Source organism: Aquarana catesbeiana, linkage group LG01 (assembly GCF_042186555.1).
Source record: "Aquarana catesbeiana isolate 2022-GZ linkage group LG01, ASM4218655v1, whole genome shotgun sequence".
NCBI classification, from domain to species: domain Eukaryota; kingdom Metazoa; phylum Chordata; class Amphibia; order Anura; family Ranidae; genus Aquarana; species Aquarana catesbeiana.
Genome location: NC_133324.1, coordinates 84,629,744 through 84,657,349, shown reverse-complemented (window position 1 = coordinate 84,657,349; position 27,606 = coordinate 84,629,744). Strand labels below are relative to the sequence as shown.

The following is a 27,606-nucleotide window of genomic DNA, read 5'->3' as shown; positions in this document are numbered from 1 at the left end:
TAAAAAAACTATTTTTTTCCTCAGTTTAGGCCGATATGTATTCTTTTACATATTTTTGGTAAAAAAACCCCACAATAAGCGTATATTCATTGGTTTGCGCAAAAGTTATAGCGCCTACAAAATACGGGATAGTTTTATGGCATTTTTATTATTAATTTTTTTTTACTAGTAATGGCGGCCATCTACGATTTTTATTGGGACTGCGACATTATGGCGGACACATCGGACAAGTTTGACACATTTTTGGGACCATTGGCATTTATACAGTGATCAGTGCTATAAAAATGCATTGATCACTGTAAAAATGTCACTGGCAGGGAAGGGGTTAACACTAGGGGGCGATCAAGGGGTTAATTGTGTTCCCTGGGAGGTGATTCTAACTGAAGGGGGGAGGCGACTGTGTAGGGGAGATGAAAGATCTCTGTTCATACTCTGTATGAACAGACGATCTGTCTCTTCTCCCCTCAGAGAACTGGAAATTGTGTGTTTACACACACAGATCCTGGTCCTCCGTGTGTCAGCTGCAATCGCGGGAGCCCGGCGGTGATCGTGACCGCCGGGCACTCGCATCAGCTCCGGGGGCGAGCAGCAGGCGCGTGCGCCCCTAGTGGCCACAGGGCGAAGCGACGTTAGATAACGTCGCTTCGCCCAGCCATGCCATTCTGCCGCAGTACAACTGCAGCGGCTGGTCGGCAAGTGGTTAAAGCGGAGTTCCACACAAAAATGGAACTTCCGCTTTTCGGAACCCTCCCCCCCTCCGGTGTCACATTTGGCACCTTTCAGGGGGGAGGGGGGTGCAGATACCTGTCTAAGACACGGGAGTCTATGCCTCTTCCTGTCCCTCCGCGCTGTCTCCTGGGAAACACACAGGTCCCAGGAGATAGCGGGGACCAGTTACGACGCGCATCGCGACTCGCGCATGCGCAGTAGGGAACGGGGAAGTGAAGCCGCAACGCTTCACTTCCTGATTCCCTCACCTAGGATGGCGGCGGCAGCTGCCGAGAGTCGAGCGATTTATCGGCGTCGGCTGCCGAAATCGCTGGACCCTGGGACAGGTAAGTGGCCATGTATTAAAAGTCAGCAGCTGCAGTATTTGTAGCTGCTGGCTTTTAATATTTTTTTTTAGGTGGACTCCCTCTTTAAATAAACAGTGATAAGTCCATGAGAACATCTAAAATATTAATGTTCAAATCCGTGAGGAAATCCAACATAAATAAAGTTCTTAAATATTCGTGTCTCAGTGATAATAAGCGATTGAACACCAAAAGTACACCTTCCACCATGAAAAAAGAAAGGCTGTGCCCTTACCAGATGACTAGACTCCACGTTATAGGAGCCTAGTAAAGCGTGGATGAGTGTAATACATGTGATCCGTCTTTGGATATAAACAGGATGATGGAAGTATCAACACAAGTGGCTGCTCTCTCAGTTTCTCGCTCCCAAGTACGATAAAATAAAGGAGAAGAAGAATGCCAACATAGCATAAAACTATGATGGCTTATTGAGGTAGCATACTGTAAGTCCAAACAGACAAGGATAAAACAGTTTCCAAGGTAAAAAATAGTCACAAAGGAACTAGCGTGGTGAGAATTAGCATAGACTCCACCCAAGTGTATATAAGTATGCAAATATTTAAGAACTTTATTTATGTTGGATTTCTTCACGGATTTGAACATTAATATTTTAGATTTTCTCATGGAATTATCACTGTTTATTTAATTTGCATTTTGATTCTAAAATTGAATAAAAAAATCTATCTGCATTCAAAAAAAAAAAAAAAGGCCAAACAGGGAAAAATAACTCATGACTAGCTATTAAACAGCCATTGTATTTCTGGATTGTGGGAAAAAAACTGGAGCACTGGAGTGAAATCCATGCAAACATGAGTACATACAAACTCCATGCAGACGGAGCCTTTGGTGTGACAACAGGAATCACTATCGGGATAGATGCATACATAAAGCAAGGATGAGCTGAACCTGGATCCAAAGAGTCCACAGCCAGACCTGGAAAATAAAAATTGAATGTCTATGTCCAATGAATGTCTATGGTTCTCATTTATCCTGGTCATGTTATAGTTAGTAGTTAGAGGGCTTGTTCTATGAAGTTGAAGATGTTTCAACACTCATTCTGAACTATAGGCAAAAAAATTCATTTCTCAATAATCACAAAGAAAAGTCTTCACTTTGTGTGCACCAAATGCCTTAGCAAACCTAAATATCTCTGAGTAAAAGTAGCAGTGACATCATCACTTTGCTGTGCATTGCCTGTGCAGAGCTATGGGAGGGACCCAGCAGGCCCCACCCAGTACAGGCTGCTTGCAAAAAACTAAAGGAGTGGGCGGAGACAAGACCAGTCACCCTGCACAAGGAGAGAGAACAGCAGTGACAGGTCTTTATTACAAGAGGTAAAGTGCCAGAGCTGTCTTGTGCTGAATTACTGCACAGATCCGGAAAAACACAGAAAGGACCCTAAAGTTTAAGTAAGAATACACATGCCTCTTGTATTTAGACAATATTTCTTTGACCTTTGACCAAAGTAGAGAGTTGAAGGTAGAGAAGAGTTTACGGACTGGATGAGAAGGTGTTAGTAAGAGTTGTAAAATAGGTTTGCTTGGCAGTGTGGAGGAAAGAATAGTATTTTTGGAGGGCAGATTTGTATTGGTTGAAGTCTTTGAGAGACTTAGTCTTGTGCCACAGACGCTCAAGAGCGCGACTACGTTTTTTGAGAATTTTAGTGTCATCTGTTTGCCAGGGTTGTAGGAGTCGAGGCCTGATTCTGTGTGTAGTGAGGGGAGCGAGCTGGACGTGGCTTGGTTGGGGCAGGACAGGGGAGAGATTTTGTGATAGAGGTGGTCAGTAGCAGAATAGAGGAGAGAGGAGTTGAAGTTGCGAAAGTTTCTACGTGTGATGGTTAAGCGATTGGACGGAAAGGTGGTGGAAGACAGGGGGAGAGAGAAACTAATAAGGTGATGGTCGGAGAGAGGAAAAGGATTGTTTGAGAAGTTGCATGGAGTGCATAGGTAGGAGAAAACAAGGTCAAGGGTGTTCCCATCAGAGTGAGTAGAAGCCTGTACCCATTGCTTCAGGTCAAATGAAGAGGTTAGACTAAGAAGTTTAGAAGTAGCAGGAGTGTTTGTATTAGCAGGGATGTTGAAATCACAGAGAAGGATTGTGGGAATTTCCGAAGAGAGAAAGTAGGGTAGCCAGGCAGAAAACTCATCAAGGAAAGTCAATAATGGTCTAGGGGGCCGGTAGATCACAGCAATTCTTAGGGAAGTAGGAGAGAATAGTATATATATAAATAAATATAAATATAAATATAGTGGGCTTTGAATGATGAGAGGGAAAAAGAGGGAGGAGAGTGAATAACCTGGAAGGTGCTCTGGGGGGATAGGAGGAATCCCACTCCACCTCCCTTGCATCCATTAGGCCTAGGGGAGTGAGTCCAGTGAAGGCCACCCTTGGAGAGGGAAGCAGGAGAAGGGGTGTCAGATTAGTGGAGCCAGGTTTTGGTGAGAGCAAGTAGATTAAAGGAATTAGTGACAAAGAGGTCATGAACAGCAGTGATTTTGTTGCAGACAGAGCGGGCGTTCCAGAGGGCGCAGGAGAAAGAGAGGCTGGCGTTGGGAGGAGAGGAATGGAGACTAAATTGCGTAGATTGCGACTACTGCCAGAGGGTGTAGGGTGATGGTGATGGGTGTGTTGGGCACAGTTAAATAAGGGAGGCCCAAGGTTTTGGGAAATATCTCCAGCGATTAGGAGAAGCAGAAGAGTAAGGGAGGTAATATGAGAATATGATTTGTATGAGGGGACATGCTTCAGTATCCTGGGGGGTTTGTTAGCAAGTGGGCTTAGAGTTAGAAAGAGGTGATGAGTGCAGTAATAGGGGAGGGGAAAAGTGAGGGTGATATGTACAGATTGTGGGGTGGGGCAGAAGGTGGAGTAGAGGGGTGAAGAAAAGAGAGTTTGAGGAGAGAGGCAGCTATTGTGAAAAGGAGGAGAGGTAAAGAGAGCATGTTTCAGAGAGGAAGGTGAGATAATTTGGAATTGAGGTCATCTGCAGTCTGTTGTAGTTTGCAAGTGCAAGAGCAGAAGTGCCACTTATTTAAAGAACCCCACTTCTTTGGAAGAACCCCCTGTAAGTGTTCCCCCGTAAAGAAGGCCTTGTTTTTATACTGTGTGTTGGGTGTGGGCAGGCATGTACTGGCCATCAGGACTACCGGGACTTTCCCGGTGGGCCGATGGCTCAGTGGGCCGGTTTCAGTGACAGGATCCTTTTATTCTGGGACAATACAGTGTCCCTGGATTGCCCCCTGTGCCGATCTGATGCCCCCTAAAAAGGCCACCATCGCCGCTTTAACGACTGTCACTTGTTCTGGCCGGGCAGGCCGGCCGAGACCCGCTTTAAGTTGTAGTTCCACAACTGCTGGCTCACTGCCCGGAATGGTTGCTAGCCGCCTGCCGCCTGGCGTGTAGCAACCAGTGACGTCACCAGAGCAATGCCCCAGAATACAGAGCGGAGGAGGATTTAACTTCCTCCTTCTCCGTGCGCGCCTAGTGCTTAGCTCCACCCACCTCCTCTGAGCTGAAGCCGAAACTAGTGGAGCCTGGAGGACATGTGCGGGACCGGGACACCGTGCACAGGGAGCCGCCACGCCAACCTCCATTTCCTGGTTCTCATCTGACAGGTATAATGTGATCTGTGTGCTCCGCTGCTGCAGCTACACTTTCTTCCCCCACAGTCTCTCCATCATGTATAGTTCCAGCACTGCTGGAGAACTCTTTCTGTGAGTGGGGGATCTGATGTTAAAGGGGGGTTCATTCTGTGAGTGGGGGATCTGATGGTAAAGGGGGGTTCTTTCTGTAAGTGGGGGATCTGATGTTAAAGGGGGGTTCTTTCTGTGAGTGGGGGATCTGATGTTAAAGGGGGGTTCATTCTGTGAGTGGGGGATCTGATGGTAAAGGGGGGTTATTTCTGTGAGTGGGGGATCTGATGGTAAAGGGGGATTCTTTCTGTGATGGGGGATCTGATGGTAAAGGGGGGTTCTTTCTGTGAGTGGGGGATCTGATGGTAAAGGGGGGTTCTTTCTGTAAGTGGGGGATCTGATGTTAAAGGGGGGTTCTTTCTGTGAGTGGGGGATCTGATGTTAAAGGGGGGTTCTTTCTGTGAGTGGGGGATCTGATGTTAAAGGGGGGTTCTTTCTGTGAGTGGGGGATCTGATGTTAAAGGGGGGTCCTTTCTGTGAGTGGGGGATCTGATGTTAAAGGGGGGTTCCTTCTGTGAGTGGGGGATCTGATGGTAAAGGGGGGTTCTTTCTGTGAGTGGGGGATCTGATGTTAAAGGGGGGTTCATTCTGTGAGTGGGGGATCTGATGGTAAAGGGGAGTTCTTTCTGTGAGTGGGGGATCTGATGGTAAAGGGGGATTCTTTCTGTGAGTGGGGGATCTGATGGTAAAGGGGGGTTCTTTCTGTGAGTGGGGGATCTAATGGTAAAGGGGGGTTCTTTCTGTAAGTGGGGGATCTGATGTTAAAGGGGGGTTCTTTCTGTGAGTGGGGGATCTGATGTTAAAGGGGGGTTCTTTCTGTGAGTGGGGGATCTGATGTTAAAAGGGGGGTTCTTTCTGTGAGTGGGGGATCTGATGTTAAAGGAGGGTTCTTTCTGTGAGTGGGGGATCTGATGCTAAAGGGGGGTTATTTCTGTAAGTGGGGGATCTGATGGTAAAGGGGGGTACTTTTTGTGAGTGGGGGATCTGATGGTAAAGGGGGTACTTTCTGTGAGCGTGGGGGACCTGATGGTAAATGGGGGTGGGGTCTCTGATAGTAAAGGGGGGCTCTTTCTGTATGCATAGGACGGTGGCAGTCAGGGACGTATCCAGTTGCCTTGGGGTGGGGGGGTGGTAAAATGCACCGTTGCCTAAGTACACAAAAATTCTTGCACTGGCCTGTCCTCAGGAACATGGATCAGGAGGCTATGTGTGAGTGGCCAGAGCCAGCTGTGCTGGAGCTGTCAGTGTCAGTTCACTGGGGGGCATGGCCGCCAGCTAGCTGTTGCACCCTGTTGAATTCTGGGAGTTGTAGTCCACACGTTCAAGCTCCCAGGGGGGGGTGAAGGCATTGCTGAGGTGAAAGACCCTGACACCCCCAGGGCCAGCTGACCCCAAATCCCATCTATCCACCCCTCCATTTATCCTGCCCCAGTGCCCACCCAGTACCTCAAAAAAGGCCTCAACACTGTGGGTCCTGCTGGAAGATGGCCATGGCCTGTGGCCAGCTCCTTGAAGGGCCCACAGGTCAGTGGCCGGCTCCCAGCAGGACCCACTGGCCGCTTTGCAGGGCAATTACCTCGAGCAATTGCATATAGTTTATATACTGTTTTTGTGCATGTCTGCAAAATTAAAGTGGGCCAGTCTGGAAGAAGTCCAGGGCCAAATTTTTGTCCCAGTCCAGCCCTGGGTGTGGGTTGAATCTGGCAATTAATCAATTAGAAGGGGATATTAGGAACACAGCTAAAGCAAAACTTTCACACCACAATCAAACTGCAAGGGGACTAAAAGGCCAAAATTGTAAAGATAAGGGAACCCATAATTTAGGTAAGACTTAATGGCTAAATAAACATTGAAATAATGTGAGCATGGCTACAGATGGAGTTGAAACAGTGGTGACAAACAGATTTACCAAATATGCATGTGTGCAGTCAGTCAATATTCAGTTTAAGGTATATGGAGGTATAAACGCAGGTTTACCAAATATGCATGTGTGCAGTCAGTCAATATTCAGTTTAACCACTTGCCCACTGGGCACTTAAACCCCCTTCCTAACCAGACCAATTTTCAGCTTTCGGTGCTCTCACACTTTGAATGACAATTACTCAGTCATACAACACTGTACCCATATGAAATTTTTGTCCTTTTTTTCACACAAATAGAGCTTTTTTTTGGTGGTATTTAATCACCGTTGGGTTTTTTATTTTTTGCGCTATAAAAGAAAAAAGACTGAAAATTTGGTAAAAAAATGAATTTTTCTTTGTTTCTGTTATAAAATTTAGCAAATTAGTAATTTTTCTTTGGAAATTTTGGCCAAAATTTATACTGCTACATATCTTTGGTAAAAATAAGTACAACTTGGTGTATATTATTTGGTCTTTGTGAATGTTAGAAAGTCCAAAAGCTATGGTGTGAATATCTGAAAATTGATCACAACTGAAGTACTGACGGCCTATCTAATTTCTTGAGACCCTAACATGCCAGAAAAGTACAAATACCCCCCAAATGACCCCTATTTGGAAAGAAGACATTCCAAGGTATTTGAAAAGATGCATGATGAGTTTTTTTGAAATTGTCATCTTTTCCCACAATTCTTTGCAAAATCAAGATTTTTTTTTTCTTTTTTTTTTTCACAAAATTGTCATATTAGAAGGTTATTTCTCACACACAGCATATGCATACAACAAATTACACCCCAAAACACATTCTGCTATTACTCCCGAGTATGGCGATACCACATGTGTGAGACTTTTACACAGCGTGGCCACATACAGAGGCCCAACATGCACGGAGCACCTTCAGGCGTTCTGGAGCACCCAGGCCAATTCTTGTATTTCTCTCCTACATGTAAAAATAATCATTTATTTGCTAGAAAATTACATAGAACCCCAAAACATTATATATATATTTTTTAGCAAAGACCCTAGAGAATACAATGGCGGTTGTTGCAACTTTTTATCTCACACGGAATTTGCGCAGCAATTTTTCGAACGCGTTTTTTGGGGAAAAAAAACAGTTTTGTGCTTTAAAAAAAAACAAAACAGTAAAGTTAGCCCAATGTTTTTGCATAATGTGAAAGATGAAGTTACGCTGAGTAAATAGATACCTAACATGTCACCCTTCAAAATTGCACACTCTCGTGGAATGGTGCCAAACGTTGCTACTTAAAAATCTCCATAGGTGACATTTTAAAATTTTTTACTGGTTACATGTTTTGAGTTACAGAGGAGGTCTAGGGCCAAAATTATTGCTCTCGCTCCAACGTTCGCAGTGATACCTCATATGTGTGGTTTGAACACTGTTTTCATATGTGGGCGGGACTTACGTAAGTGTTCGCTTCTGCATGCGAGCACACGGACAGGGGCGCTTTAAAATTTTTTTTTTTTTTTTTTTATTGTTTATTTTACTTTATTTATTTTAGTTTGACACTTTTTTCCCCCCAAAAAAATTTTTGATCACTTTTATTTCTATTACAAGGAATGTAAACATTCTTGTAATAGGAATATGGCATGACAGGTCCTCTTTACAGTGAGATATGGGGTCAATAAGACCCCACATCTCACCTCTAGGCTGGGAAGCCTGAAAAAAAAACAAAAAAAAAAAACGATCTTGGCTTCGATCTAGCGGTGAGTCGGTAGAAGCACCGGAGGGTGGCGGGAAGGGGGGGTCGTCCCCTCTCGCCTCCCATAAGAACGATCAAGCAGTGGAACAGCCGCTATGATCATTCTTATGGTGTAGGAAATCGCCGGCTGAAAAAGCTGATATCTGAATGATGCCTGTAGCTGCACCCATCATTCAGATATCCCCGCACAAAATCAAGGACGTCATATGACTGTGGGCGGGAACTGGTTAAAAATTGCAGAGTATTGCAGGGTAGTGCCGGGTATATTGCAGGGTAGTGCCGGGTATATTGCAGAGTAGTGCGGGGTATTATGCAGAGTATTGCAGGGTATTATGCAGAGTATTGCAGGCTATTATGCAGAGTATAATGCAGAGTATTGCAGGGTATTATGCAGAGTATTGCAGGGTATTATGCAGAGTATTGCAGGGTATTATGCAGAGTATTATGCAGAGTATTGCAGGGTATTATGCAGAGTATTGCAGGGTATTATGCAGAGTATTATGCAGAGTATTGCAGGGTATTATGCAGAGTATTGCAGGGTATTATGCAGAGTATTGCAGGGTATTATGCAGAGTATTATGCAGAGTATTGCAGGGTATTATGCAGAGTATTGCAGGGTATTATGCAGAGTATTGCAGGGTATTATGCAGAGTATAATGCAGAGTATTGCAGGGATGGCTGAGCATGGAGGGATGGATGGATGTGACAGCAATTGTCACTGAGCACCGCTGTGGGCACTACACATGCAGCCCACAGCGGTGCTGCCATCCGATCCCTCCCCCTCTCCCCTCACACTGTACCGATCGGTACACAGAGGGGAGGGATGAACCGGCGTCATGTCATGACGCCGGTCTGTTGACATGTGATCGCTCCGTCATTTGACGGAGCGATCACATGGTAAACGGCCGCGATTAGCGGCCGTTTACCGTGATCTGTGATGCGCCGGGTCCTATGGACCCGGCGGTCACGGAAGTTCTCGGGTGCGCGCCCCAGGGGGCGCGCGAGAGCAGTATTCTGGGAGGACGTCCCACGGACGTCCACCCAGAACTAGCCGACCGCGCTGCAGCCGTCTTTCGACTATGGCCCGGTCGGCAAGTGGTTTAAGGTATATGGAGGTATAAACGCAGGTTTACCAAATATAGCATTCATGTACTTTTTTTGCAAAAATATCAAAGCTTTCCGTCAAATCTCAAATCTACAGTCACTTATGCCGCGTACACACGAGCGGACTTTCCGGCATACTTGGTCCGACGGGCTTACCGACGGACTTTGTCCGCTAGGTGCGCCAGACTTAAAAACGGACGGACTTGGACACACACGATCACTCTAAAAGTCCAATGGTTTTGAACGCGGTGACGTACAGCACGTACAACGGGACTAGAAAAAGGAAGTTCAAGCCCCACTACGGCACCCTTTGGGCTCCTTCTGCTAATCTCGTGTTTATCTCCTGTTAGTAGAAGTTTGGTTAGAGACGATTCACGCTTTTCACACTTCAGCTTATTTCGATTGTTTTCTGCGGTTCAGTTTGTGCTTGTGAGGTTTGTATCTGCTTTTCAGTGCGTGTTGGTCAGTTCGTAACCTGCCTAGCAGGCTGTTCTAGTCCGCTCGTTCCTGATTTTCAGGTCGCTCTTCATAGGCCTTGCTGTTCTTCAGTGCGTTTGTTATAAGTTTGTTTGACCAGTCGACCGTTTTGAAGCCATGTTGCGTGGACGTACTCGTTCTCGAGTTCTGGCTGCGTGGGGACTTGGTGTTGGGGTTAATACTTTGACCCGAGTCCAGTCCATGAACAGGGCGAGGAGGAGTTCATGGACCAAGAATTGGTTGCGCCAGCGTGACCAGTTCTGTCACATGCCTTTGCTTCGTGAGATCCGTGAGAATAATCCTGAGGATTTCAGGAATTATCTCAGGATGACGGACCCCGTTTTTGAACGTTTGCTGGCTATGCTGACCCCCTATATCAGCAGGCAGGATACCTGCATGAGGCAAGCCATCACTGCGGAGCAGAGGCTAGTTGCCACTTTACGTTACTTGGCGACTGGGAGAAGTCTTCAGGACTTGAAGTTCTCGACAGGCATCTCCCCCCAGGCTCTGGGGATCATAATCCTAATCCACGTTTCCAGACATTTCCATTAGTAATGTCTTCTTCCTGATCAGACTTTAGGTCATGACACAGGAAGGAGTTGACCAGCTGACCTCATTAGCACACACCCTGCATCATCCACCCACCCATTCCCAGCTGCACATTTTTTAAATGAAATGCAATCAATCAGTGATCACCCTTCTCACTAAATACACAATCAGATTATATAGTGTATGGCCATGTTTATACACCTAAAATTACTAGTTGCGCTTTCAGTGCCATTAATTGTTAACGGCACACAAAACACAGAAGCAAACACACATTTTGCCATGTGGAAAAAACGAGGGGCAGATGCTGCAAAACGCACAAAAAAAATGCAACCCACAAAACGCCAAAATGTCCCATTAACCACATGTAGTGCAGCCAATTGAAATCAATGGGCTGCCCTATGCATGTCACAGGAAAAAACGAGACACAAAATGTGTGCTACCACTATGCTAGATGTGAATGGGGCCTGAAAGTGAAATTGGTGCGATAACACAAGAACAATGAGGCTCCATTCACATTTATGCATTTCCTTGCATTTCAGAAATGCACTGCACAAAAAATAGCAGTAAAAAAAATGCACCAAGCTCCACTCTAAAAAAAAGTTCTGAAACGTCTTTGGGGCGATTGCTGCGTGTAGGACGGCACATTCAGGCGGATGGGCTGCCCTATGCGTGATGAGTAAAAATGCTCCAGAACGCCTCCCCCCTCGCTAAAAAAAAAAAAAAATGCATGTGGGAATGCGAGTTCACGCTATGCAGAGTTGTGAACGGGGCTTGACAGCTGAATGTTTCTGTCCACTCCCTTCTATGTACTTGTATAAAGATGGCCATACACTATGCAATCTGATTGTGTATTTAGTGAGAAGGGTATTCACTGATGAATTGCATTTAAATTAAAAAACGTGCACCTGGGAATGGGTGGGTGGATGATGCAGGGTGTGTGCTAATGAGGTCAGCTGGTCAACTCCTTCCTGTGTCATGACCTATAGTCCGTAAGGAAGAAAGACATTACTAATGAAAACGTCTGGAAACGTGGATTAGGACAAGAAAAGTAAGTGAATCCAGATTTAATGGAAAGCTTTGATATTTTTGCAAAAAAAAGTATATGAATGCTATATTGGTGAATAGGGGAGCTGGAATTTAGGAGAAAAAAAAGTGTACAAAGGTGAACTTACCTCTTAAAGCTGAACTCCAGTCTTGCTTGCTTACTTTGATTTCACTGCATACTGTGAACTTCTGGCAGTGTGCATTAAAAGTTGAAGCAACTCAGATAGATCCCACCTCATTGCCTGGCTGGGGAACTTCCAGTGACATCTAGCCCTTTCCTTTCTAACTTATTTTACCAGATATGCCCCTTCCATTAACTGTATTTATGTTCTTTGACTCATGGAGGCTCGGCATCACATGTGGTTGTTAGCAACCTGCAGAGAAGACTGGACAACAAAGACCTTTCTTCATTTAGAAATTACAACACAATGGGGTTGAATTACTAAAGGCAAATGGACTGTGCACTTTTCAAGTGCAGTTGCACTCATTTTCCACAGACATTAATAATTGTGATAAAGCTTTTTTGATTCAAGTCATCTAATCATGTGCAAGCAAAATGCTGTTTTTTAATTTCCTTTGCACGTGAGTGAATATTCTTTATAAAGCGAAGCTTCATCACATTTATATTTACTAAGAAAAATTAGTGCACAGTCTCTTTGCCTTTAGTAAATCAAATCCACTGTGTTAAAATTTCTAAATGAAGGAGAATGGTCTTTATTGTCCAGTCTTACAATGGTACTTTGTGGGAACAGATACATAACGTTTAGCCCAACAGGGATACATTTAGGAGGGATGGTGGTATGTATAGGCACATTCAAATGAATTGTCCTGTAATGTTGAAGATGTTTCACTATAGCTGTCCACAACCCACCATTTCTTCACAGCCCCAGTGTGTCCTAGTCATGGCTGCCAGCGAAGGGGGGGGGGGGGGGCAGCTCATACACACTTAGGGGTCTGGGCATACCTAGGGGCCCAGTTGCCCTAGTGTCCCAAGTTGCTGGGAGAGGGTTTCTCTTTGCGTGATTAGGATGTGTTTTTTTGCTGGATTAGGATGTAACTTTGATGGCAGGGCTGTCTTTTTGCTGTAGGGGATGTCTCTTTGCTGGATTGGGATGTCTCTTTGCTGGATTGGGATGTCTCTTTGCTTTATTGGAATGAAATGGCCATGTGATGGAAAGTAAGGTGAAAATTGTACCCCCCCCACTTTAATTTCACGTTTTCACTGTGAAATGGGCATGTAAAGGAAGGAGAGGTGAAATGTAGTGGTGACAGGATTTATATTTTTTTGCCCAAAATATAATTGCTTACTGTTAAATCTTGAAAGCACTGATGACTTGGAATACACTCTTCATTTCCATATTAAGTTGTAGGAGTGTTAAAATAAAAGCGTGTGCACTGAAGGACTTGCTGAGGTGGCCACTGGGGAATGTTGGTGGTCAGACCCGGGGGGGTGGGGGGGGGGGGGGGGGGCAGACTAAAGCTCTGTATGGGGCCCCAAAATTTCTGATTGGTGCCATGGCCCTAGTGCCACAGTAATTGGTGGACTTGGTGAAAGATAAGTGTTCCCAAAGGAATATCATTTTCCACATCTTCCACATCTTCCAGCATCAGCTATCTTTGAAACCCTTGGAATTTGGTCACATGACATATCAAAGCCACAAAGGAAGTTGGTGCTGGAAGACTTCCTTCTACCCAGGGGCTGTTGTCACCTGTCTGAACAGATAGTTAGCTATTTAATGTCCAGCATGTGTCATCGACTATGGGTCCTGCTTCGACCGATATCTGAATTGTGATGTATTTTTACACAGGGCCACCAGCCCTACCAATCTATCCTATTAGTAATGTCCTTTGTCCAGTCCTCCCTTGCACCTCTCTGCACCAGACAGGCCTTTAGCAGGCAAAGATCTAGGGACCTTCCAGGGAATGTGGACATTTTCCTGTACACAGAAAAATAGATTTCTCCCTAAGAGGTTACAATAAGGTTTCAATACAACATTAAAGTATAACTAAAGGCAAAGTTTTTGGATGGAGTGGAGAGGGATTAGAACACTTTACAGTTATTATTGCTGTCTGTGCCCCTGTTAGGGAGATACATCCTCTCTGTTTGTCCTGTTTACCATTATCATTGGAAGTGAACGTAAAAGAAAATCCCAAATTTTTGGTTGTCCCAAGAAAAGTAATAGAGGAGAAATCTTCCAATGGGGACACTAGTTCTGGTGACCTGGGGGTCCTCAAGAGATTCCCTTAATTTGCAGGGATTTCCTCTCACTTTCTGTTTTGGCTATGGGACAGGAAGTAAAGGAAATCTCCACAATGGGACGCAGATGGAAAAATCAAACCTTACAGGAGTTATAACCCTCCCTTACTCTATAAAAAAAAAAGTCGGCTTGCCTATAATTCTACTTTATATTTTTACCCGCCACTTAAAATACCCCTGCCATAGGAGAAATATATGCACTGTCAGACTTCTCTATTCTCAATTCACAGATATGGAAAAATTATGCACCAGAAGCTCAGGGAAAGCCTTAAAGCATTTGTTACCCCAACACTTCATATTACTGAAATGTGCCTGCTGTACTATGTACTTGTATGAGAAAGTATCCTGTTCTCTTTGTATTTCTTCCTTTGTGTGAAATCCCTGGTGTTCCGGTCAGTCCCTCTGCTTTCCTATTAAAAACTAACCACACTGAACAGGAGAGCATACCATGGTCAGTTCCCTAACTGTGCTGGGAACTCAGTGTGCTCTGTTCCAATGATCAGATCTGTCCTGACACTCCCCACTGCACAGCCATTCACTGGGAAGCTCAGTGTGCTGCAGCTTCTCCTCTCCCCAGCTCTTATGCAGCTGAGAACATAGAGCATGTGATCATTTATAAAAAAGAGAAAACAGGTATTTATTTTGCACAAACCAAATAATATACGGTTGTTGTGATTTTATTTACCAAAAATATGTAGCAGAATACATATTGGCCTAAATTGATGAAGAAATTCATTTTTTTTACATTTTATTTTTTTGGATATGTATTATAGCAGAAAGTAAATAATATTGTTTTTTTTTTTTTCAAAATTGTCGGTCTTTTTTTGTTTATATTGCAAAAAATAAATACCACAGAGGTGATCAAATACCACCAAAAGAAAGCTCTATTTGTGGGAAAAAAAGGACATCAATTTTATTTGGGTACAACATCACATGACAGCGCAATTGTCAGTTAAAGTGATGCAGTGCCGTATCGCAAAAAATGGCCTGGTCAGGAAGTGGGTAAAACCTTCCGGGGCTGAAGTGGTTAAACTTAATGGATTGTTTTACAAAGTGATCGCTTACAATCACTTTAAGTCTGTATCGCTGTATTTGTTTCAGGTCACTAACACAGCAATCATGAGCATTTTCAGAAGGAGGGGTCAGCAGTGACAGGCTACATAGTTCTGTCTGACAGGTTTCCTTTCCATATACAAATATGACATTTGTTAACCGCTTCCCGACTGCCTCACGCAGATATACTGCGGCAGAAGGCAACGTACAGGCAGACTAACGTACCTGTACATTGCCATTTAAGAGGCAGCTTGCAAAATTGCGCCAAAATTGTCCGATGTGTCCGCCATAATGTCGCAGTCACGATAAAAATCGCTGATCGCCGCCATTACTAGTAAAAAAAAAAATTATTAATAAAAATGCCATAAATCCGAGATTCTGCTCTATCCTGGTTCTCTGGCTATTTATCACAGCGCTCCTTCAGTGTCACCTACAACTCTGTCTCCTCCTCTCCATTGCCCCTTTCTGTGGGGGTCCCCCAAGGCTCGGTTCTTGGACCCCTTCTCTTCTCTATCTACACCTCCTCCCTTGGTCACTTAATAACTGCCCACGGCTTCCAATACCATTTATACGCTGATGACACCCAAATCTATCTGTCTACTCCTCACCTCACTCCTTCAGTCTCCTCTCGCATTACTAAGTTACTAACTGACATATCAGCATGGATGTCGCACCACTTCCTTAAACAAAATCTCTCTAAAACTGAGCTATTAATATTCCCCCCCGCCCGTGCCCCCCTCCATGACTTTTCCATCAAAATCAACAATGCAACCATCAGTCCCTCCCCTCACGCCAGGGTACTCGGTGTAATCCTAGACTCTGACTTGTCATTTCAGCCTCAAATCCAATCGCTGTCAAAAGTTTGTAGAATTCACCTCCGTAACATCTCTAAAATTCGCCCTTTTTTAACAAATTAAACCACCAAGCTCCTCATTCACTCCCTTGTTATCTCTCGCCTTGACTATTGCAACTCCCTTCTCATTGGCTTACCGCTCCATAGGCTATCCCCTCTTCAGTCTATCATGAATGCTGCTGCCAGACCTATCCACCTTACCAACAGCTCAGTGTCTGCCAACCCTCTACTTCAATCCCTACACTGGCTCCCAATCACCCAGCGAATTAAATTCAAAATTCTAACCATAACATACAAAGCCATTCACAACTCTGCCCCAAGCTACATCACTAATCTTGTCTCCAAATATCGCCCAAATCGACCTCTCCGCTCTTCTCAAGACCTCCTGCTTTCAAGCTCTCTCATCTCCTCCTCCCATGCTCGTCTCCAGGATTTCTCCAGAGCCTCTCCCATCCTCTGGAACTCGCTACCTCCATCTATCCGGCTATCCCCTACTCTTGCTACCTTCAGGCAATCCCTGAAAACTCATCTCTTCAGGAAAGCCTATAATGTCTCCAACTAATCTCCTACCACTTCCACCAGCTCATTCCCCACAGTTACAACCTTTTGTACCACCTGCCCCACCCTATTAGATTGTAAGCTCTTCTGAGCAGGGCCCTCTTAATCCTATTGTATTGTATTATAACTGTATTGTCTCCCTTTTATATTGTAAAGCGCTGCGTAAACTGTTGGCGCTATATAAATCCTGAATAATAATAATAATAATAATAAAACTATCCCCTATTTTGTAGAAGCTTTAACTTTTGCGCAAACCAATCAATAAACGCTTATTGAGATTTTGTTTACCAAAAAAATGTAGAAGAATACGTATCGGCCTAAACTGAGGAAAACATTTTTTTTTATATATATTTTCTGGGGATATTTATTATAGCAAAAAGTAAAAAAATAATACATTTTTTTCAAAATCGTCGCTATTTTTATGTTTATAGCGCAAAAAAAAAAAAAACGCAGAGGTGATTAAATACCACCAAAAGAAAGCTCTATTTGTGGGAAAAAAAGGACGTCAATTTTGTTTGGGAGTCACGTCGCACGACCGCGCAATTGTAAGTTAATGCGACGCAGTGCTCTGGTCAGGAAGGAGATAAATCCTTCTGGGACTGTAGTGGTTAAAGCGGGGTTCCCATTTAAAAAAAAGAAAGTCAGCAGCTACAAATACTGCAGCTGCTGACTTTTAATTGGACACTTACCTGTCCCAGGGTCCAGCGATGCGGGGGATCGAAGCCCCACTCGTCCCCCCCTCCGCTCGTTGGCGCTGGCATTTCAACTGTGGGTGCCAGGCTGTGGCTTCACAGCCGGGCACACACTGCGCATGCGCGACCCGCGACCCGCGCAGTCACTGGCCCCGCAATCATCTGGGACCGGTCACGTGTCCCGGATGATTGACAAGAGGGAGGGTGGAGAGGTGATCTCCCTTCCTGCGCCGTGGAAAGTGACAACAGGAGCCCAGGCACCGAAGGAGGCAGACTACGAGGGACCCCCTAGCAACAGGCATTTAGAGGTGAGTAAAAAAAAACATTTCTCCAAATGTTTTTTTAAATTTTTTTTTAAGAACATTACTAATTTTTTTTCTCATGTTTTGTCAAACACATAAATATCGACCAGAAATCTGACAAGCTCCTGTTTGAATTGATAACGCCTTTGCTAGCCTGAAATCCCAACCAGTGTTGTCAGCCCTGCCTGCTGGACTATAGAATGCCACTTATCCTCCTTTCTGTTTTACCCCACATGCATACATTTATTTTTTTTCCCAGCAAACCAATGCTGCTGCCTTGACTCCTAAGAGCCTGCATACAAAATGTGTGTAAGGAAAGAGCTCTTTGGAGATGCAGTTCTGGGGGTGTGCCTATGTCAATTTGAATTGACCTCCCAGGAGTTGCCCCTGCAAGAATTCTGTAAGCAAGAGATGATGTCACATGGGAAGCAATAATGCTGGGATATGCTGTAGAGGGGAATGGGATGTTTGGGATTAAATTTGAGTAATGTCTGGATGTACTAAAATTAGCTGTCCCAGTACCAATCCTTGTGATATATATCTCCTTGTACTAAACCATTTGGATTGCATTCCATATACAGATACTTTAACTTATATCCTTTACCAGTTCTTTGCCATATACACACAGACACTATGAGGATAAGTTAAAATCACAGTCCCTTTAAATCCGGAGTGTGATAGACCTTTGCATTGCATCATTCTGTGCCCATACATCAAGAATGGGAGGAAATAACTCAGCTTTGCTCCTGTTCGATGTCGTGTCATTTATTATTGTGAAATATCTTTTAGCTGGTAGGTAACTTGAGGTTGATGGTGCCATGGACGATTTAATCTGAGCGGGTTTGGTAGTGGGTTTCCACCATTTCACATGCCCTGCATAAGTAAAAAGAAACTTAAATTACAAATTGAAATTTTAGAAATGATGAAAATGTCTATAACGATAAACTATTGAAAGAGTTATCCTGTTGTAACCAAAGACAGTAACTTTATGGTGCACTGTGCTAAAAAAAAGAAAATCCCTGAACCTGATTTCAAGTGAGCAAGGCCACTGGTATAGTGCTTTTTTTGTAAACCAGCTCTGAAGTAACCAGACTATTCACAATAAATTATTTAAATATTCTGAACAAGTCGTAAAATCACTTTAAAACAAGCCCTCATTCACCTCTGTAGCTACTGTATAGGCAATAAGAAGAAATTCATCTTCAAAGTTCACAACTTTTACTTTACCTATTACTTTCTGTTGTACCAAAATCTTGGCTATCCGCCAGACCTTCAAAGTAAACACATAGCAAAGGATTCTAAATCTGCTCTAGGTATCAAATACTCTAATGCCGCCAGCAAAACTCAGATGAGAGCTTTTGGTCAGAAAATGCGACCGTGTGTATGCTCCATCGGATTTTGCTGGCGGAATTCCAGCCAGCAAAAAATTGAGAGCATGTTCTCTATTTTTCGGTCGGGAAAAATTCCTATCCGAAAATGCGATTGTCTATATGCAATTTGGACGCGCAAAAAATCACGCATGCTTGGAAACACTTTGACGCATGCTCGGAAGCATTGAACTTCATTTTCTTGGCTCGTTGTAGTGTTGTACGTCACCGCGCTCTTTGACGGTCAAAAGTTCAGTGTACTTTTGTGTGACTGTGTGCATGCAAGCCAAGCTTGAGCGGAATTCCGTTGGAAAAATCTTTTTCCAACGGAAATTCCACTCGTGTGTATGGGGCATAAGGCCCTTTTCAGACGGAGTGGTCTCCGTCCAAGCGGATCAGCTTGCTTAGCGGGGGATCTCTTCGCTAATCCCCACTGAGCAGGCAGATGACAGGTCTGCATAGCGGAGCGGACACGGACACAGCCCACTTTTCCACTATGGGGAGGTCAGATGGGAACGGACTACATGTCTATACTACTCCATACTACACGTATCACGGATTGGATGCTGAAGGGGGACAGCAGACACATGTCTGCTGACATCCTCCCCCCATAGAGAACAATCTGATCGGGCCTGCCCGAAAAATGCACAGTCCGCTGGTATGAAAGGGGCTTAAGTAAGCCAGGTCCCCCCCCCCAAAAAAAAAATGCTTTATTGGAAACAAGTGGATAAAATATTTGCTACATACAGTACAGTATAGTATAGTATAAGTGAAGTTAGAAACAGAAAACAAAACATGAGGCACAATCACGGAGCAATGCATTCTCCCAAAATACAAATGATCCCGTAATACATGACTTTTTAGTGAAGAATCATATTGGGCTAGTCAAAGGCTATCCCTTGGACCAACTTAAGACTTGTGCAATGTATGATATACAACTTGACAAGAATGTTGGGGATCTGAATTTTAGAACAGAGTATACCCAGCCTGAATGTATTATTATATCATGCTGACCACAATAATGTACTGTGAGTTGTACAATGTAGATATAATGTTTATTTTAGTGAGGTTCTCTGTGACCTGGAAATTATTCCAAGTGTTTCCTTGTGGTATTAAGGTTGGGAAATGCTATTCTAGATTGTTCTAGTCAGGGCTATCTACTCATGTTTTTTGTTATTGCAAAACATATATGTACTTCTTTTGCAAACATTTTATATACAATACAATTTTAGGCACCATTATCTAGACGTGGGCACTTTTTGATATATTCATGTCAAATTATGTTTTTGCCACTTTGTTAAACAACCCAACTTGATCCCAAGGAACTGTAGACCGGGATGGAATGGAATAAGAAATGAATTTTATCAACTGAATGAAAAAAATCACTTGCCCTTCTCAAGCTGTCCCTGTAAGTGTGCCAAGTCTGAGAAGAAACCTGAAGAAGTCTTCTGAAGAGACTGTTGGCTTCTTTGCCTGGACATTGTGCCACTGCCAGACAGTGGAGGTAAATGTGTCTTCTCTTTCCATCCATCTTCCTTATTTCGCATAGTAAGAAGTTTGTTGCTCTTACGTCCTAAGACGGGCTCAATCTCTCCATTCTTCAGTTTAATTTCCAATTCTTGTCTTGTGAACTGTGGGTGGGAAGCTGATAGAAGAACCGATCTGCAGACCACTGGAACCAGTTCATTAAAAAATTCTGGAGGGATGGCTGGTGATGGACATGGAGATACAGGAACACCACATACAAAACAGCTGGGACCACGTAGTCTGAATGCATTTTCCATTCGAACGCACTTTTCATTAAAACAAAAATCTGTTTTTTTTAGGCAGACTTATTATACTGAGCAAATTTCTCAATGAGAAAATAAAGAGTTTGTAAGCATACCTAGAGAAGCCTGCAGGAAACGTCTACAAGTTCTTGTTGCTGGGCTGGTTTGGTTTGTATTTAGCTCTTGCTACCTAAATAGTATCATGGCAACATAAGCTGAAAAGCTCCTTTGTAACTTGTTTACGACTACTGTGTCATCACTGAACAACAGTCACACATTCCTTTAACATTGATCTGCGTTTGCAGGCTTAGTGAAAACTCAATCAAGTTTAAAGTTTTCTTTTGTTTTAGATCGATTGGGAAAGGGTTAAAACTGCTGTTAATTTCAACTGCTGTCTTTGTCTCTATTGAGATTTTTTTGGTCAAATTTGTCTCCTGTAAAGGGAAATGAGGGGAAGAGGGTCTCATGGGGACACAACAACAATAAATCCATTCTGGTGGGAATGGCCCTTCAACCAAGTCCAGATAAAACTTCAGAAGTCTGTCATACAAGACCATCTGACAATCGGTCAGAGCTGGAAAAAATTTCAAGTATGGGCAAGGTATGATTGATTATGCTAATGTTTGATTTATATGTTATATTTTACAGTTAAAGTTGATCCAAAAAAAAGGACCTTGTATCATATTATTGCAATAGGGGACATTGAATTTACAGATGGAAACTGAGATCAGCTATGCCCAATATAAAAGACAGAGACAATTTTACTTGTATGTGAACATTTCATTAACACATAAATGGGAGACAAGTAACTGTAGAGTCAGATTGGAAAATGTCTTCAAGAAGAGTCTTCCATCTGTTCTAGCTAGGTTACAAAGGATGATGCTATGGGGTTGATTTACTAAAACTGGAGAGTACAAAGTCTGGTGCAATGGCCAATCAGCTTCTAACTTCAGCTTGATCAGTTAAGCTTTGAAAAAAATTTGGAATATGATTGTTTTTTATGCAGAGCTGCCCCCGATTCTGCACTCCCCAGTTTTAGTAAATTAACCCCTATGTCTATAAAAAATATCATACATGGGCCGAATATTGTGAGACATTGGCCAGTTTAATAAAAACCGGCTCGCTGGGTTGAACAAAAAAAAACCTATTCGTGTGTACCAGACTTTAGGATACCCTAAGCAGACAGCCACTCAAAGGCAAGGAAGCTATTTAACTATTTAAAATGCATTTAAATGTATTTAACCCTAAACATTTTAGATAAGAAAACATGACACTCAATAAAACCACTGAAAAAAAGAATCAATGCCCAAAGGCAACTTACTTTTCTGCATAAGCTGGCAATACACTAGTACAATATTTTGCGACATTTTGTTTAAAGAACATTAGTTTGAGTTTCTAATGATTAGTGATATCACACTGAAGTTTGTTTTCAACCACAGTGATAAGAACATTTGATAGAGCTTGTCACGGAACGCCCCACACTCCGCTTGAGTGCTTCCGTCATATACCGCTTCCTAAGTTCTGGAACATAGAGCTGGCCATAGGAACCCCAAGAACTAGACAACACCAGTCTTGGAGTACATCAGAACTGTTTTTTATTTGAGATAACCCACACATTTATACACCAGGCTGACTCAAAGCTAACCTAATTAACATGAGCTAATTATCTCATCCTTTATACAGCCTAGGTGGCTGAGACATGACCTTTCGCCCAGACTTGTGGTCACCGAGCTTCACACAGGAATATAAACACAATAGCTGGAGCTAATTACAATTAACAATACAAACATAACCTAATTAACCTAATTAACATGAGCTCCAATAGGAGTCGTCCCGTCTCCTACATTGTATAGAGGACAATGTGATCAGCTCATTCAATTAACACACATTACCATAAACATCAACACAGGGTTAATTAGAACAAACAACAATGAGTTGAATACCTTTAGAACCTAGACTAAACTTATTTACATTAAACCCATTATAGCTGACATCAGACAGGTGAGTGGAGATGATGACATTAGCATCTCCTCACAGGATGTGTCCCAACAGTATAATTCAGTCTTATCATTCTAATATGGCATATAACGGGTTCCAGAGTCCGTGTGTTTTGGGGGGACATGGAGCTGAATCCAAAGTAACACCAACCCCAGGGTCCCCAGGCATACAGCTCACAGAGAGCACCATTCCCCCAAATGCTAGGGCCCATAATCGGTGGGCAACAGGCTTGCATACAGTCCTCTCCAACAGCCTCTGTTCTGGCTAGGTCTGTGACATTTCTCCTCTTTCGGCAGGAGACTAACACAGGAGGAGACCCCAGACGGGTTGACTCCGAAGATAGTAAACAGCTCCAGTCCTCTACTGCCTGTACCCACACAGTACCCCAAATAAATTGTTCCAAACAAAGCATTACTCACCCAGCCAACCTCTGCCTCTCTCAGAGAACATATCTGCCGCTGGGGAGAGGCCTGGACTGGCTCTTCTCCCTGGAATCCTTTCTGCCGCTGGAGAGAGGACAGGGTGTCTGGGCTCACTCTGTCATGCTGTTGGGGATCTGGGCCCACTGCCCAGCATCCCTGGAGTATACAGGTGGAGACTGAAGTCCCATCCACCTTCACAGGAAATCCATCCTCTGTTAGTTGAGGGCAGAGTCCAGCAGTCCTCGGCCCTGTTGCCAGCCCTTCTGCTGGAAACCCCACACCATCTGTTCCAGCTAACTGTTGGAGAGGGAGGCCGACTGCCCTGCCTCCCTGGAACTCTGTAGTTGTTGCCGGTGCTGGGCAGAGGTTGGTAGCACTCCGCCCTGTTGCCAGCACTTCTGCTGGGGACTCCGCATCCTCTGCTCCGGCTAACTGTTGGGGCAGGAGGCTGGCTTCCTCCACTCCCAAACTGTGTAGCTGCCATTGGGGAGGTGAGCCGGCTGCTTCCTTTTCCATTCCCTCATCTGGCTGCTGGGACGACATGTCGATGGTACTGTCTCCCAGGTACACGGATCTTTGCTGGGGAGGAAAGCCCACTTCCTCCACCCTGGCCAACTGTTGGGGAGGGACAACACACACCTCCTCTCCCTTCTCCCCCTGTATCTGCTGCTGGGAAGTGATTGCCATCTTCTCAGCCTGAGCCTCCACAATTGCTGCAGGTGTGGGGCAGAGGTCTTGGACCCTCTGTCCGGTTGCCAGCACTTCTGCTGGGGGTTTGCCAGGTGGTTCCTCCTCTACAGAAACGTCTATTAAATCCCCAGTCTCTGGAATTGGTAAAAGTGTGGGACAGAGGTCTTGGACCCTCTGTTCAGTTACCAGATCTTCAGCTGGTATTTCCTGATAGTCCCAGGCAAAGGGAGCCCAGCCCTGGCACTGAGCAATGTCTAGCAGCCGTCTGTAGGTGATCTCTAGCTCCCATTCCTGAACGGCCAGAAACTCCAAATCTTCCTGTGCCCAGTGCACTTCCGAAATGTTCAGTAGCCCTTCTCTGAAATCCATGATTTCGTCCACCCGCCGCTCCAAATCACTCCCAAAGTTAGGGTCCCCTGTCAGCTTCACAAACAACAGTCCCAAGCCGCCGTAGCTTAAGCCTTCCGTTGGGCTGTCATCCGCTATCCAGGGACATGCTTGGGATACATGCCACCGGAGGGCTCTGTAGCTCTCATCCAGCTTTATCTCTGCCCAGACCAGCCTGCTTAATTCAGCTGTCTGCTTCTTGTGTGGTTTTTCTCCCAAAAACCGCACCCGCAGTCCGTACTGCGACCAGTACCTTTCCTCGATGGAGGGGAGAACTTTTCCCTGGTGTCGCTGCTCACGGGCTAGCGCTTCCTTCCAGAGTTTGCAGCGAATAGAATCACACCATCCCAGCAGGACCTGCTCCGATACTGGTCCTCTGTGCTGTATCTGCATCTCTCGCAACCTCCTTCTGAATTCCTCATCCATGGCGGCTGGTATCTGTACCTCTCCTCTCCTGCTATATGGACCTTGGATCCAGACGGAAGTTTGGATGTCCCAGACTGTAGGAAGCTTTCCCGCTGCTTGCCACCAATGTCACGGAACGCCCCACACTCCGCTTGAGTGCTTCCGTCATATACCGCTTCCTAAGTTCTGGAACATAGAGCTGGCCATAGGAACCCCAAGAACTAGACAACACCAGTCTTGGAGTACATCAGAACTGTTTTTTATTTGAGATAACCCACACATTTATACACCAGGCTGACTCAAAGCTAACCTAATTAACATGAGCTAATTATCTCATCCTTTATACAGCCTAGGTGGCTGAGACATGACCTTTCGCCCAGACTTGTGGTCACCGAGCTTCACACAGGAATATAAACACAATAGCTGGAGCTAATTACAATTAACAATACAAACATAACCTAATTAACCTAATTAACATGAGCTCCAATAGGAGTCGTCCCGTCTCCTACATTGTATAGAGGACAATGTGATCAGCTCATTCAATTAACACACATTACCATAAACATCAACACAGGGTTAATTAGAACAAACAACAATGAGTTGAATACCTTTAGAACCTAGACTAAACTTATTTACATTAAACCCATTATAGCTGACATCAGACAGGTGAGTGGAGATGATGACATTAGCATCTCCTCACAGGATGTGTCCCAACAGTATAATTCAGTCTTATCATTCTAATATGGCATATAACGGGTTCCAGAGTCCGTGTGTTTTGGGGGGACATGGAGCTGAATCCAAAGTAACACCAACCCCAGGGTCCCCAGGCATACAGCTCACAGAGAGCACCATTCCCCCAAATGCTAGGGCCCATAATCGGTGGGCAACAGGCTTGCATACAGTCCTCTCCAACAGCCTCTGTTCTGGCTAGGTCTGTGACAGAGCTGACTGGAACATTTTTCTTAAATGAACACATTTCTAATAATGAATGTTTTTTTTCTTTTGAGAATGTCCATTCACTTGAACATCGAATGTCAAAAGCAAATGTTCACTGAAGTACTTTTGAATGACGTTCAACATGTCATTGAACGTACTGATGAGAATTTAATTACGTCAATTTAAACATTTGCTTGAAAATTGACTAGTGTATGGCCAGCTCAACTTCTGAGCTGAGAAACAGGGACACCTTTTAGCTTTGGCAATGCACATCTACCTGCTAAGCCTCAGTTATGCAGATTAAGGAATTCAATGTACACAAAATGATCATCAGCTTCTGATGAGCTGACATACTTGCCATGGAATGTGTGGAGCAGCTTTTTGGCATCCCTCTATGTACTGGTAACACCTTGTGAGGCTCTATTTCAACCTGTTATGTTACAATGGCTCTCCCCTCTCCAACTGTGCTATTGTTTATTAGCAATGTTTTTTCCACATAGAGACACTATGAGGGTTGTTTACTAAAGGAAGATCCACTTTGCACTACAAGTGCACTGCAAGTGCACTTGGAAGTGCACTTGGAAGTGCAGCTGCTGTAGATCTGAGGGGGACATACAAGGAAAATAAAAAACAGCATTTTTGCTTGCGCATGATTGGATGATAAAATCAGCAGAGCTTCCTCGCATTTCAGACCTTCCCCTCAGATCTACAGCGATCTACAGTGACTGCACTACAAGTGCACTTTTAAGTGCACTTGCAGTGCACTTGTAGTGGATTTGCCCTTAGTAAATCTACCCCTTTCTTTATCAATTTACATTGTATTTATATATGTTATTTCTGTTTCAATTGTTTTTTTTAAGGGTTTCCTGAAGAAAGGAAGAGCAATACAGAGCAGAGCGGCAAACAATCCTTGCAATGCCCTGAGCATATAACAAAGTAGTTACATAAAAAAATATAAGAACTTGGGGAACCATGAAAGGACCATAACAAATGGGAGGTGTTGTTCATTAGGTCCCAAGTAGTCACAAGCAAATAGGGAGGTCAATGAGGACTAAAACATCAGTAATGCATAACCTATATGAAGTGGTCTGCATGATGGTAGAACCTTTAACTTGTGCTTTATGATTACGAAAGATCTCCCTGGTGTCGAACATCATATTATTCATTTTTGGGGGGACACAACTCCCCACTACTAATAGTGTGAGTAACACAGGTGAGGAAGGGGAAAGAAGGAGAAGAGGGAACAGCAACAGAGCTGGCGAGAAAAGAGAGGAAGAAGAGGAAAAAGAGAGGAAGAAGAGTAAGAGAAAGAAGAAGAGAGGAGGTGAGTCTGCCCGGGGTTGTAACTTCGACCATCCTTGGAATCAGCTCTTTATGTCTGCGACCTGCAAATAGGTAAGCCAAGAGGGATTGTTTATCTCGCAAGACAGCCACAATGTTTTGATTTATCATGATCCACATGAGTTTCCTTAAGGCTATATCTATCACAGGACTTTTCCATGTGGTCGCAATAGCGATTTTGGCCGCAAAGAACATGAAGTATATTAAGGTCTGTGTGTGTGTGTGTCTCGGGACATATTTGACTGGTTTATTCAGTAGGGCGATGCTTGCATTCTTGACAACATTGACCATTGTGACTGAAAATATAAAGGAATGTACCCTCATCCAAAAGCAACAAACTTTGGGGCAGGCCCACAATACAGTATCTCACAAAAGTGAGTACATCCCTATATTTTATTATATCTTTTCATGTGACAGCACTGAAGAAATGACACTTTGCTACAATGTAAAGTAGTGAGTGTACAGCTTGTATAACAGTGTAAATTTGCCGTCCCCTCAAAATAACTCAACACACAGCCATTAATGTCTAAACCGCTGGCAACAAAAGTGAGTACACCCCTAAGTGAAAATGTCCAAATTAGACCCAAAGTAATTTTGTGTGGCCACCATTATTTTCCAGCACTGCCTTAACCCTCTTGGGCATGGAGTTCACCAGAGCTTCACAGGTTCCCACTGGAGTCCTCTTCCACTCCTCCATGATGATATCACTGAGCTGGTGGATGTTAGAGATCTTGCGCTCCTCCACCTTCCGTTTGAGGATGCCCCACAGATGCTCAATAAGGTTTAGGTCTGGAGACATGCTTGGCCGGTCCATCACCTTTACCCCCAGCTTCTTTAGCAAGGCAGTGGTAGTCTTGGAGGTGTGTTTGGGGTCGTTGGAATGTTGGAATACTGACCTACGGCCGAGTCTCCAAAGGAACACTGTCTCAGCCATCTTGGAGAACTTATCATGTGGCCACTACATATTGTTATTTACCTATTCTGATGCTAATCGTGTGATGGGATGTTTTCTTTA

The 27,606-nt window shown here is 44.1% G+C and overlaps 1 long non-coding RNA gene across 1 annotated transcript; it reads right to left on the bottom strand.

The window, feature by feature from the left end:
- Positions 1–14,430: 14,430 nt before the first annotated feature.
- LOC141132544 (uncharacterized) lies at positions 14,431–20,617 on the bottom strand. The gene is made up of 2 exons (XR_012242926.1): positions 20,034–20,617; positions 14,431–18,149 (listed from the first exon to the last, which is right to left on the bottom strand). It is a non-coding gene; the product is annotated as an uncharacterized lncRNA (long non-coding RNA).
- Between the last annotated feature and the right edge of the window lie 6,989 nt (positions 20,618–27,606).